Raw genomic sequence first — 11,014 nt, 5'->3', positions numbered from 1 at the left:
CTTTCTGGGGCTCTGCCCCCACAGACACTCTTTGATGTTTTGTTCAGACATCATCTTCAAAATAAAGCCCACTCTGACCATTCCTATTTAAACCACAATCATGCCCCCATACATACTCTCAATACATGCATATATACTTTTTATCCTGCTCTATTTTAACAGCACTAGTCACCTTCTAAAATATGTACAATTTACTATATTTACTAGATCCCACAGAAGATTATGAAAAGGTTTCAAAGGATTAGAAATCCAGAAGATGGAAGGGACCTAGATCCCTGAGTCACTGCTTGAAGAAGTTTTGTCTAAGAGAACTTCCTGACCAGCAACACATGCGTTGAACGTTCCATGAGCAAGAACTGACTGCTTACCAGGAACTCTATCACCAATTCAAAGGAGCGCAGATTATTGCTTTCACCTGGCTTTGCTACCACTCAAGAGCCTACTCAACTGCTCAGATAATATCCCAAGTGTGAATAGAGCCATGCATAAGAAAAAGAAAACAACAATAGTGCCTACAGGACCCAGCAACCAAGGAGAGAAAAACAAGTAGAAAGCCCCAAACTGGCAGCTCCTTGTCAACTATAACTGCTGGAGAAGAAAAATGACAGCTATAATTTTTCAATGAGATAAAATAGTAATAATAATAATAATACAACAATAGTACTCAAAGAAATTCAGTCCTGATATGAAAAAAAGAATGACTCTAAAATTCAGGGCTTTTTCTTTCCTATTCTTTTTTAACTTTACATATCCCACAGATGAATTGAAGGAGCTTTATTCTGTGTTGGGGATTGAGTTTGGGTTTGTATCATCAAGCAAAATATATCTCAACACAGAAAGTAAAAACACAAAAGAGATAGAAATTATGAGAGAAATTTTTGAAAAGGGCATGGAGAACAGATGCAGAGACCTAACATGTGAATAATAAAGTAATAAGAATAATAAGGGAGGGAAACACAAGATGGAGGAGTACATAAACACTGTGCCTGCATCCTTCAGTGAACACATTAAAATTACAACTAAATTATAGAACAGTCAACCTGGAGAACCATCTGAAACTTAGCCAAACAGAAGTCCTATGACTAAAAATATAAAGAAGAAGTTACATCAAGACCAGTACTGGAGGCAGAGATGTGGAATAGGCCCCAAATTTCATGTGGTGGTTGAGAATCAGGAGGGATATCTTGGCCGTGGAGTTTCCCCCAGAGAACTGAGGGACCCCAGCCCTACACCAGGCTCCCAGGCCTGGAGAACTGGTGCCGGGAAGAGGAGCCCACAACACCTGGCTGTGAGAAACAGTAGGGATTCTGACCATCTGGGTGGGACGAAAGGCTGCAACAAACCCAGGCACACTCTTAAACCGCCCACACAGACTAATTCGCTCTCAGGCACTCACCTTGGGCTCCAGCAGAGGGCAGTGACTTGGGAGGCATCAGAAACATATGGTGGGGCGGGGGGGCGGGGGCAGACTGAGGTATGTATGTGTGTGGACTGAGGTGGAGGACTGGAGGGCAGTTGGCATTTTCCCTGTGTGAGGTCCTCCTCCCAAGCAGCCGGCAGGCAGGCGCCATCTCTCCTTTGGTGAGCCCGCCCACTCTGGCCAAATCTGAAACCTGATTGGCCTGGTGAGCTCTGCCACTCCACCCCGCTGACTCACTGAGGCCCCACCACACCCAACTTCCCCATGAGCAGCCAGCCCCCCTGCATTGCACTCTTTCTTGGAAAACTATTGGAGTCTGAGGGCTCCAGATGGGTGGCAACTGGCCTCAGTGTGCTCTGAGATTTTTTAGTAGCTCCAGGCTCAGCACTGGCACCCAACCAGAGTCTACATTAACCTGGTGACAACTCTTCCCACTCTAGTGACTCCCTGACCCTGTCTCACCCAACTTGCATACCACATGAGGCTCTATCAGCAGCTGAACCTCAAGGAATCTGGCAGGTGGTAGCAGGCCTCGGGTGTATAGGCTTTTTCGGCACTACCCCAGGCCCAGTAGTGGCGGCAGATGTCCTCGGTTCATAGCTTGGCCTCTCCCAAGCATCTCCAGATTTAGCACAGACAACAAACAACCACAGATTGCTTTGTAGCTCCTACCAGGTAGTCCCCAAAGAGTCACATGCAGTGGGTGACCTGGGCTTGCACCGGAGCCCCACCCAAGAGGCCCCAGAAGCAACATACTTGGAGGTTGGCTTCAGACCACAACAGAACACTGCCCAATTAGTTACACAAGCAGCACACACAAAGGGTGGTCTCAACAGACACCAGAACCTGCTGGAACGAATCCCACTCAGTGGAGTAAGCTCCCTGCACAGCAGCCTATAAGCTGTGGACATGGCCAAACCCCACAGCCAATCAGCCTAAGGTTCAATCCCACCGACACATGTGCCAATAGCAATCATGGCTCAAGTATAACAGAAGAGCACACACAAGGAACACTCCTGGAGCACCTGGAACAGGTGACCAGGGAGACTGTGCCACTGGACCCCACTGTACACCTTACTACATAAGGCCCCCTGGCCAAGACTGGGAGACATAGCAGATATACCTAATACCTAGAAAGAAATGCAGAGAAACAGCCAAAATAAGGAAACAAAGAAATACATCCCAAATGAAAGAAAAGGAGAAAATTCCAGAAAAAGAACTAAACAAAATGGAGACAAGCAACCTACCAGAGACAGAGTTCAAAACAATGGTTATAAGGATGCTTAAGGAGCTTAGTGAGAACTTCAACAAGGAGATAGCAAGCATAAAAAATGACATAGAAATCATAAAAAAGAACCAGTCAGAAGTGGAAAAAATACAGTAACTGAAATGAAGAATGCATGAGAAGGAATCACCAGCAGACTAAATGAAGCAGAGGACCAAATTAGCACTTTAGAAGAGAAGGTAGCAGAAAATACCCAATCACAACAGCAAAAAGAAAATAAAATCCAAAATAATAAGGAGAGTTTAGGAGATCTCTGGGATAACATCAAGTGTAACAACATTCGTATCATAGAGGGACCAGAAGGAAAAGAGAGAAAGCAAGGGATTGAGAAACTATTTGAAGAAATTTAATGACTGAAAACTTTCCTAACCTGGTGAAGGAAATAGACATACAAGACCAGGAAGCACAGAGAGTCCCAAACAGAATGAACCCAAACAGGCCCACACTTAGACATATTGTAATTAAAATGGCAAAAACTAAATAAATAAAATAAAACAAAATAATGGCAAAGGTTAAAGACAAGGAGAGAATCCTAAAAGTAGTAAGAGAAAGGCAACGAGTAACTTATAAAGGAGCTCCCATAAGACTGTCGGCTGATTTCTCAACAGAAATTTTGTAGGCCAGAAGGAATTGGCACAAAATATTTAACATGATAAAAAGCAAAGACCTACAATCAAAACTACTCAACCCAGGAAGGCTATCATTTAAAATCAAAGGACAGATAAAGAGCTTCCCAGACCAGAAAAAACTAAAGCAGTTCATTGCCACCAAACCAATATTACAAGGAATGTTAGAGGGACTTCTTTAAAAGAAAAAAAAATCAATATTATGAATAGCTACATATAGCAATAGCTACATATCTAGAATATCAACAATTACATTCAATGTAAATGAATTAAATGCTCCAATCAAAAGACATATGGTGGCTGAATGAATAAGAAAATAAAACCCTTATAGCATATGCTGCCTATAAGAGACTCACTTCAGATTGAAAGACACACACAGACAGAAAGTAAAGGGATAAAAAAAGATATTTCATAAAAATGGAAACAAACAAACAAAAAAGCTGGGGTAGAAATACTTTTACCAGACAAAATAGACTTTAAAACAAAGACTATGAGACAATGAAGGACCCAGTAATCCCACTTCAGAGTATTTATCCGAAGAAACCCAAAAAGCTACTTTGATGGGACATGTGCATTCATAACAATGGTAAGATGTAAAGGCAGCCTGGGTGTCCATCAGTGGATGAATGGATAAAGAAGAGGAGGTGCATATATACAATGGAATATTGGTTGGCCATGGAAGGAATGAGTTCTTGCCATCTTCAGTGGCATAGATGGACCTGGAGGGTGTTGTGCTGAATGGAGTATGTCAGACAAAGACAGATGCAATGTTATTTCACTTATATGTGGAATCTAAGCACAAAATAAACAAACAAAACAGAAACAAACTCATAGATACAAAGAACATTTTGATGGTTACTAGATGGGAGGGGGATTCAGGGTATGGGTGAAAAAAGGGGAAGAGATTAAGAAGTACAAATTGGTAGTTACAAAATAGTCATGGGATATAAAGTAAAGCATAGGGAATATAGTCAATGATATGATAATAACTATGCATAGTGCTAAGTGTGTATTAGACTAGTCAGGGGGATCACTTCTTAAATGATACAAATGTCTAACCACTATGCTGTACACCTGAAATTAATATAAAATAATATTGAATATCAACTATAATTGAAAACTTTTGAAAGAGGAGAAAGGGTGAAAGGAAATAAGAGGTCCAAATTTCCAGACGTAAAACAAATAAGTGATGGGGATGTAATGTACAGCACAGGGAATATAGTCAGGAATATTGTAATAGCATGGTACGGTGTCAGATGGTTACTGGACTTACCATGGTGATCACTTCTTTAGATATATAACTATGGTGTATACCTGAAACTAATATAATATTGTATGTTAGCTATATTTTTAATAAAAATCTTTTTAAAAAAGAGAATAACAAGGGAGGGAAAAGGAACAGATGTAGGAATGCATTTATTAAGAAAATAATAGAAGAAATTTTCCCTGGTTTGAAGAAAGACTCAAGTCTTCAAATTTAGAGAGCTCATTGAGTTCCAGGCAGAATTGATGGGGGTGGGGGGGGATAAAAAGTAAACAAACAAAAAAACTCCACTAAGGCATACCTGGCAGCATTCCTAAATGCAAGCATAAAAAATGTATAGGTTGTCAGACATAAAAGCTATGTTACGTACAAAGGAAAGTACCAACACAAATTGGACTGAGGTACCAGAGAGAAGATGAAGAATTGCACCCACGGGACACTGAGGGAAGAGGATTCCCTCCCCAAATCCTGCCCCCTGCCCAGAGAGCCACCTGTTGGGGTGAGAGAAACCTGTCAGCCAAGAGGCAAGGATCCAGGGCTTACCGACATAGTCCATCTAAGGAAATACTTCAGGAAGGACTTTAAGACAACAAAATGTGAATGAATCCTAACAGAGTCCCCAGTAATGGTGAGGAAACAGCATAAATATAAGTCTGTCTCTCTACATATTTGTCTGTGTTAGTAGTCGTGTATGTGTGTGATTTTCCACTTAGACATACATATATTTAAGCCTAAATTGAAAATGATTAAATGCCTTGGAATTTGTTATATAAGTGCTAAATAATGATCATACAAATGAAAGAAACATCCTACGGGGAAAACCAAAAATTTGAAAGTCCTAAACTAAACTATCTCATAAACCTTTGGAAAGGGGAAGCACAAGTTTTTTTTAAGGTTTCATCTAAGATAAGAGTAGGGAAATGAAAGCATTATAAGGTGAAAGAAAACAGAGAAAGTAAAATATTTTGATGGAGGGAGATAGTTGGTCCTTTGTTTTCATAATAATAGCAGAAGAAGAAGTGATTCAATAGAAGTAAACGGAATGGGAGTGTTGCAGAATCACCTCCTAAATTTCAGGTTGCTGGGGTCGATGCACACTAGTAAGCCAAAACATTGAAACACAGTTGCTTGGAGATGAAGAAAGGTTTATTCAGTTTGTCCAAAGTGAGAGAATAGAAGAGCAAGATCTCTCAAACCCATCTCTCTCAAAAAGCAAAAGTAGGGAGTTTTTATGCATCGAGGGAGTAGGGAAGGGGGAGTTCCAGGGAACTGAAAGAGAAGTCTGCGTTTGTTTAGTCATAGATGATGCTTTTTTGTATCAGACTCCTAGACATCAACAGCAGGTTGCAACTACCTTGAAGACATTCTTTGCTTCCGCAAAACAAACTAATAGATTCCCCCCAGAGACCCTGAAGTTATCTCCTCCTGCTGTACAAAGAAACAGTATATCAGCAACACAAAATTATATTGTGAGAACAAGGGGTGTTGGGTTGAAGAGCCAAGATACTTCAAAATACCTCATAATTGTGTGTCACTGACATTATTTTTAAAGTAAAGGGCAGAAACTAAACTTCTTATGACTATTGACATTATTTAAGCAATCGTTGTTTTGTGCTTAACTAGCTATATCTCAAGCAAAGGGTACTTTAAACATTTCTCCTGGAACTTGCTTTACAGGCAGCCCTGCAGAACATGACTAACATACTTTCTTAACCTTTGACTATAAGCTTCATGATAACCAAGCAGTTGAAACATTAAGTTAAAGCCTATACCTATATCCTAATTAAGAATTAAATTAATTCTAGCTGCCAAAAATATTGGGGGCATTAAAATCACAAGGGGCTCAGCTACAGAAGAATAATGCCTAGAAGAGGGGGAAAGTGTGATAGAACCTCTAAATTTAATATGGAAAATGAAGAGAATTAATAGTACTTTGATCAACCCACCAGAATTAAAGGGGGAAAGGAAAAACAAAATAATGTAAATGATATTCATGAAGTAAGATCAAAGAAGTAAAATATCTGGTGGTCAATTAAATGTGAGTGGACTGGACTCATCTTTCAAAGACAAACATTGTCAGATTGCACTTTAAAAAGCAGACGTGTATCTTATTTTCAAAACACACTTAAAACAATGATTTTTTTAATATTGAAAAGAAAGAAATAGGCAAATAGATATGAGGAAAATACTTTTTTTAATGGAAAGAAAGGAAAAGAGCAATACAATTATAATTAGCAAAATAGCATCTAAGATTAAGAGCATTAATCACGAAGAAAATTATAAAACATAAAGGCACCATTTATGAAAAGGATATAATAATCATAAATTTGTATGTATCCAATATCTAAAAAGCTAAATATACAAAGCAAATGTAATTATAATTTTAAAAGAAAAGATAAGATATAAACCTTGATTTTATATGGGGTTATTTTAATAATTGATTTTATTATATAACTTTTATGGTGTTTTTTATGCCTGTGTTCAGTGTAGTTGGCCACATTTATGTTTCAGTAGAGACTCTCAGATGCAATCAATCTTAGGAGAAAGGCACCTGTAGATATTAAGTTTGATTATAAACATTCCAATTTGGTTTGCCTGTCTTGAAGGTTGGAGGTCTCACTGCACTGCGCCACCTCCCTTGGGCCAAGGTGAACCCAGCCAAATGATCCCAGGGCCAACTGAAGCAGACAGTGGCATGGAGGGTACCTGGGGACCTCTCTGAAGAAATGTTTAGTCACGGCTGAGGCAGCGTGGCCTCAGGCTGGTCCCTCCAACATGGACCTCCAGTAGACACTGTCTGGTTACTGAGCAAAGGGCTTTTGACTCTTATACTGCAGCCTCCTCCTCCCCAACACTTAACACTAGGTAACGAGGGATGGGTGTCCTGAGGGGAGACCTGGAGTTCCTCTGTTCCCTCTGCTGGCCACTCCCTATATTTAATCCTGGTACTTGGCAAATATTCATCTCTCTTCGGTTTAAACAACAAACATTTTTTGAGCACACAATATGTACAAGACTCTGTTCTGGTCTTTTGGGGGGCATTTTTTTTTTTAAGATTTCCCTCAGGTCTGGTGAGTGAACCAAAATTCTAGGACTCAAATTTGGCTCCTAAATGCTTCACATTTAGGGATTGTCTGACAATAGTCTACAGACAGTGCTGACCCATGGTTTAGTTTCCATCAAGCTGAGGCAAAATTTGAGATAAGTGCAATAGAGTGAGTTTTCTGAGAGGCTAAATCTGTTTCACCTCTCAGGTTGTTCTTCATTTACATTATGCTTCTATCCTTCAACATTTCAAAATGATTTCTGATGTTATCTTTATCATTTAGTGATTAAAATTTTAGGCAGTTTACTTTAAACCCAAGTTGATTTTGGAATTTTGGCTCATTTGACATGGTACATCATAGCTGCGTTACTTTCAGCAAGATTTTAACCTCTCTAAACCTCATTTTCACGTGTAAAGTGAGTGTTATAAGACCAACAGCATATAGTTGTAATACATCTGATATTATGTATTCAAGAAATGCTAGTCCTATTTTTTAAAAATCCAATTAATCTTCAGATTTTCATTTCTAACGAACTTATACAAGATACCTTTTTTCTGTTTGTATTATTTAAAAAAGAACAATTGGGAGGAAGAGTTTAAATTTGCCTCTCAAGTTTGTGAAGAACTACAGAAATGAACCTGGAGTGAAAGGGGTCTTGTGCTAAATATTTTGCCTACTCGTAATGCCAAATATCCACAGATAAGAACCACAAGTGGTCTCAGCTTTCATTTCACACAACTGTCACTTTAACCAAATGGGGTCCTTAGCACTGTGCTTCAGTGCTGAATCATTACTGACTCAGAGGTTTATAAATATCACTACTTGAATCACTTGGAGTTTTTCTTCATGGTCCTTATTTCGCTCTCTAAGTTTCGATTAGACCTGACCCTGCAAAGGGAGTAATATGTGACAAGTTCACTTCCCACACTAGTGGGTCTGCTAAGTCTCTATGACGTACATAATACATTTATAAGAGGAACATTCTAAAATTAAGCTTAATGTATTCTCATTCAATTCACTAAAGAACTGATGTAACTTGAAGACAGTAAGCTACACTCATCTGTTTTTTTCTAACAGCTTACTAAATGTCAGAAGGAACCAAAATGTTCTAAACTAGGACACCACTCTTAATTCCTTAAAGACAAGTTAGAATGCACACAGTTTTATAGAAAAAAGATGCAGGTAGGGGAAGGAAGAAGAGGGTAAAGGGAGTCAAGTATATGGTGACAGAAGAAGACTAGACTTTGGGTAGTGAGCACACGATATAATATACAGGTGATGTATTATAAATTGTACACCTGAAACTTATATAATGTTATTAACCAATGTTACCCCAATAAATTTAATTAAAATTTTTGAAATGCTTTAAAAATATCATGTAAATATATAATATTCAAAATCTAAATTTTGTTTGGTAGAAATGGTTAAAAGATAACACTCAAAAAACAGCTGAGGTGCCAAGTTGAAAACAGTGGAAACTGACTGCTAGTACATGAAATTTCAGTAAGGGATTTAGTTAAGGAATAGGGGGGAGGAATGATTGATCTAATGCACAAGTCAACATTGTTAGAGTCAACTCACCATCTATGCTAACAATAATGTACAGCAGCAAAGATAATCCAAAAATTTTTTATATTTGCTTTTGTATTATAACCTATTATTATTTGCAATAGATTTATCTTCCCAACTATATTTAAGATATGTTTGCTTTTTTTGGTATTCATTACCTGATGGATGGGAGAAGATACCCAGTAACACCCTCAAGGGCACAGGGAAGCCAAGGAGATAAATTTTTTCTGGAGAAATTCTACAAAATAAATTGTGTCTGTAAATGAGTAGGAGGTGAGGCCTGGAACACTGAGAGCATGGAGTGAGGCCAGTCACAGTACTTGGTCACTCTGCAGTCCACCAACCACCATAATGGTGGCCAGGGTAAGCAGGGCTGCAAACACATATACTCAATGCAATCACTCTCCTTTCCCTCAGGCATGTACCTCACCCTTTTAGAGTTATTGTGGTTAGAGCATTGTGGATAACAGACCTCTTTCACGGCAGCACACAGCAGTCCACGGAAGCTCATGCCGACCTCCGGCTGCTCACAGCAGCCAGCTCCAGGGAGAGCCGTTGTTCACAATCTTAGCTGTAGAGAGCGGCTTACTGGCCCATGTGGAAATGAAACCAGTGTCCTCGGCATTAGAAGCACGGCGCTCCAACCACCTGAGCCACTGGGCCGTCCCCAGACATGTTTTAGATGCTTTTTACTGGAAGCCCTACAACTACCCTAAATATTGAATATACTGTAGAACACATCTGTGGCCAATGGTGGCAGAGTCTACGCAGAATTCTGCTTCATGGTGTTCTGGGAAAAAACCTTTCAATGTATTGGCTATACTAGTTAGTATGGCTGTATTGCTCATTGTGCTTTTGGATATGTTGGTGATGCTGTCATGTGTTCTGGACCATCAAGATCCTACAACTCAAAATTTAGATATTGTCTTTCCAGAAAATCTTAGTTGACATTTTTATGGCATCCAAAGAGGTGACATTGTCATTGCAAAAAGCAAGCCCAAGTGATCCAAAATCAATTATTTTTAAAAGAATAATTGGTTTAGAAGGAGACAAAATCCTTACCAATAGTCCATCAGATTTCTTTAAAAGCCAGACTTACGTACCAACAGGTCATGTTCAGTTAGAAGGTAATAATCTACAGAATTCTACAGATTGGGATCTATTGCATATGGACTAATAAGAGGATGTATCTTCTTTGAGATTTGGCCTCTGAGTGATTTTGGATTTCTACATGACAGCCCTAATGGCCGCAGATTTTCAGATGATTAGCAAGCATTTATTCTTTTGACTTGATTACTGTCTCCTGTTCAAGTGAATTTAGTATTGCAACTGATCACATACTACCAATAAAATAATTACTGTTCAATAAAAAAGGAGCACCCCCATATTTGAGGGACAAGTCCAGAGAAAGTGAATATGAATTAATTGAAAAACAAATAAGCTAAGCCACATGCTGAGAGTGACCCAAAGAAAAACTTTCCAGAGTAATTTTTCTGATTCTTACAAGGGAGATGAGCTGCAATTTATGAAAAATTCTCTGTAATCCTTTAAATTCTAGGGAAGGTGACAATTGAACAACTAGTTTCAAATTCTCCTCCCAGAAACAGACAAAATCATAAAAGTGAAATACTGGAAACATTTCCTAGGTGCTGAAAGTAAAGCATGGTGTCAACAAACGGAAGATTACCTGATCTATAAAGTAAAGGGGAAACAGGATCAAAAGATCTCACCAAGAACCAACTCAGGTTTCCCACCTTGGAAGTGGTGCTTTCAGTGTTGCAGGAAGTAAGTGAAGCAGCCTTC

General features: G+C 39.0%; 1 pseudogene; it reads left to right on the top strand.

Annotated features, from left to right (window-relative positions):
* The first annotated feature begins 9,893 nt into the window (after positions 1 to 9,893).
* On the top strand, positions 9,894 to 10,480 carry LOC109436580 (mitochondrial inner membrane protease subunit 1; annotated as a pseudogene).
* The last annotated feature ends 534 nt before the right edge of the window (positions 10,481 to 11,014 follow it).

This window comes from Rhinolophus sinicus, linkage group LG06 (assembly GCF_036562045.2).
Source record: "Rhinolophus sinicus isolate RSC01 linkage group LG06, ASM3656204v1, whole genome shotgun sequence".
NCBI classification, from domain to species: domain Eukaryota; kingdom Metazoa; phylum Chordata; class Mammalia; order Chiroptera; family Rhinolophidae; genus Rhinolophus; species Rhinolophus sinicus.
This window is presented reverse-complemented; position numbering and strand designations above follow the sequence as displayed.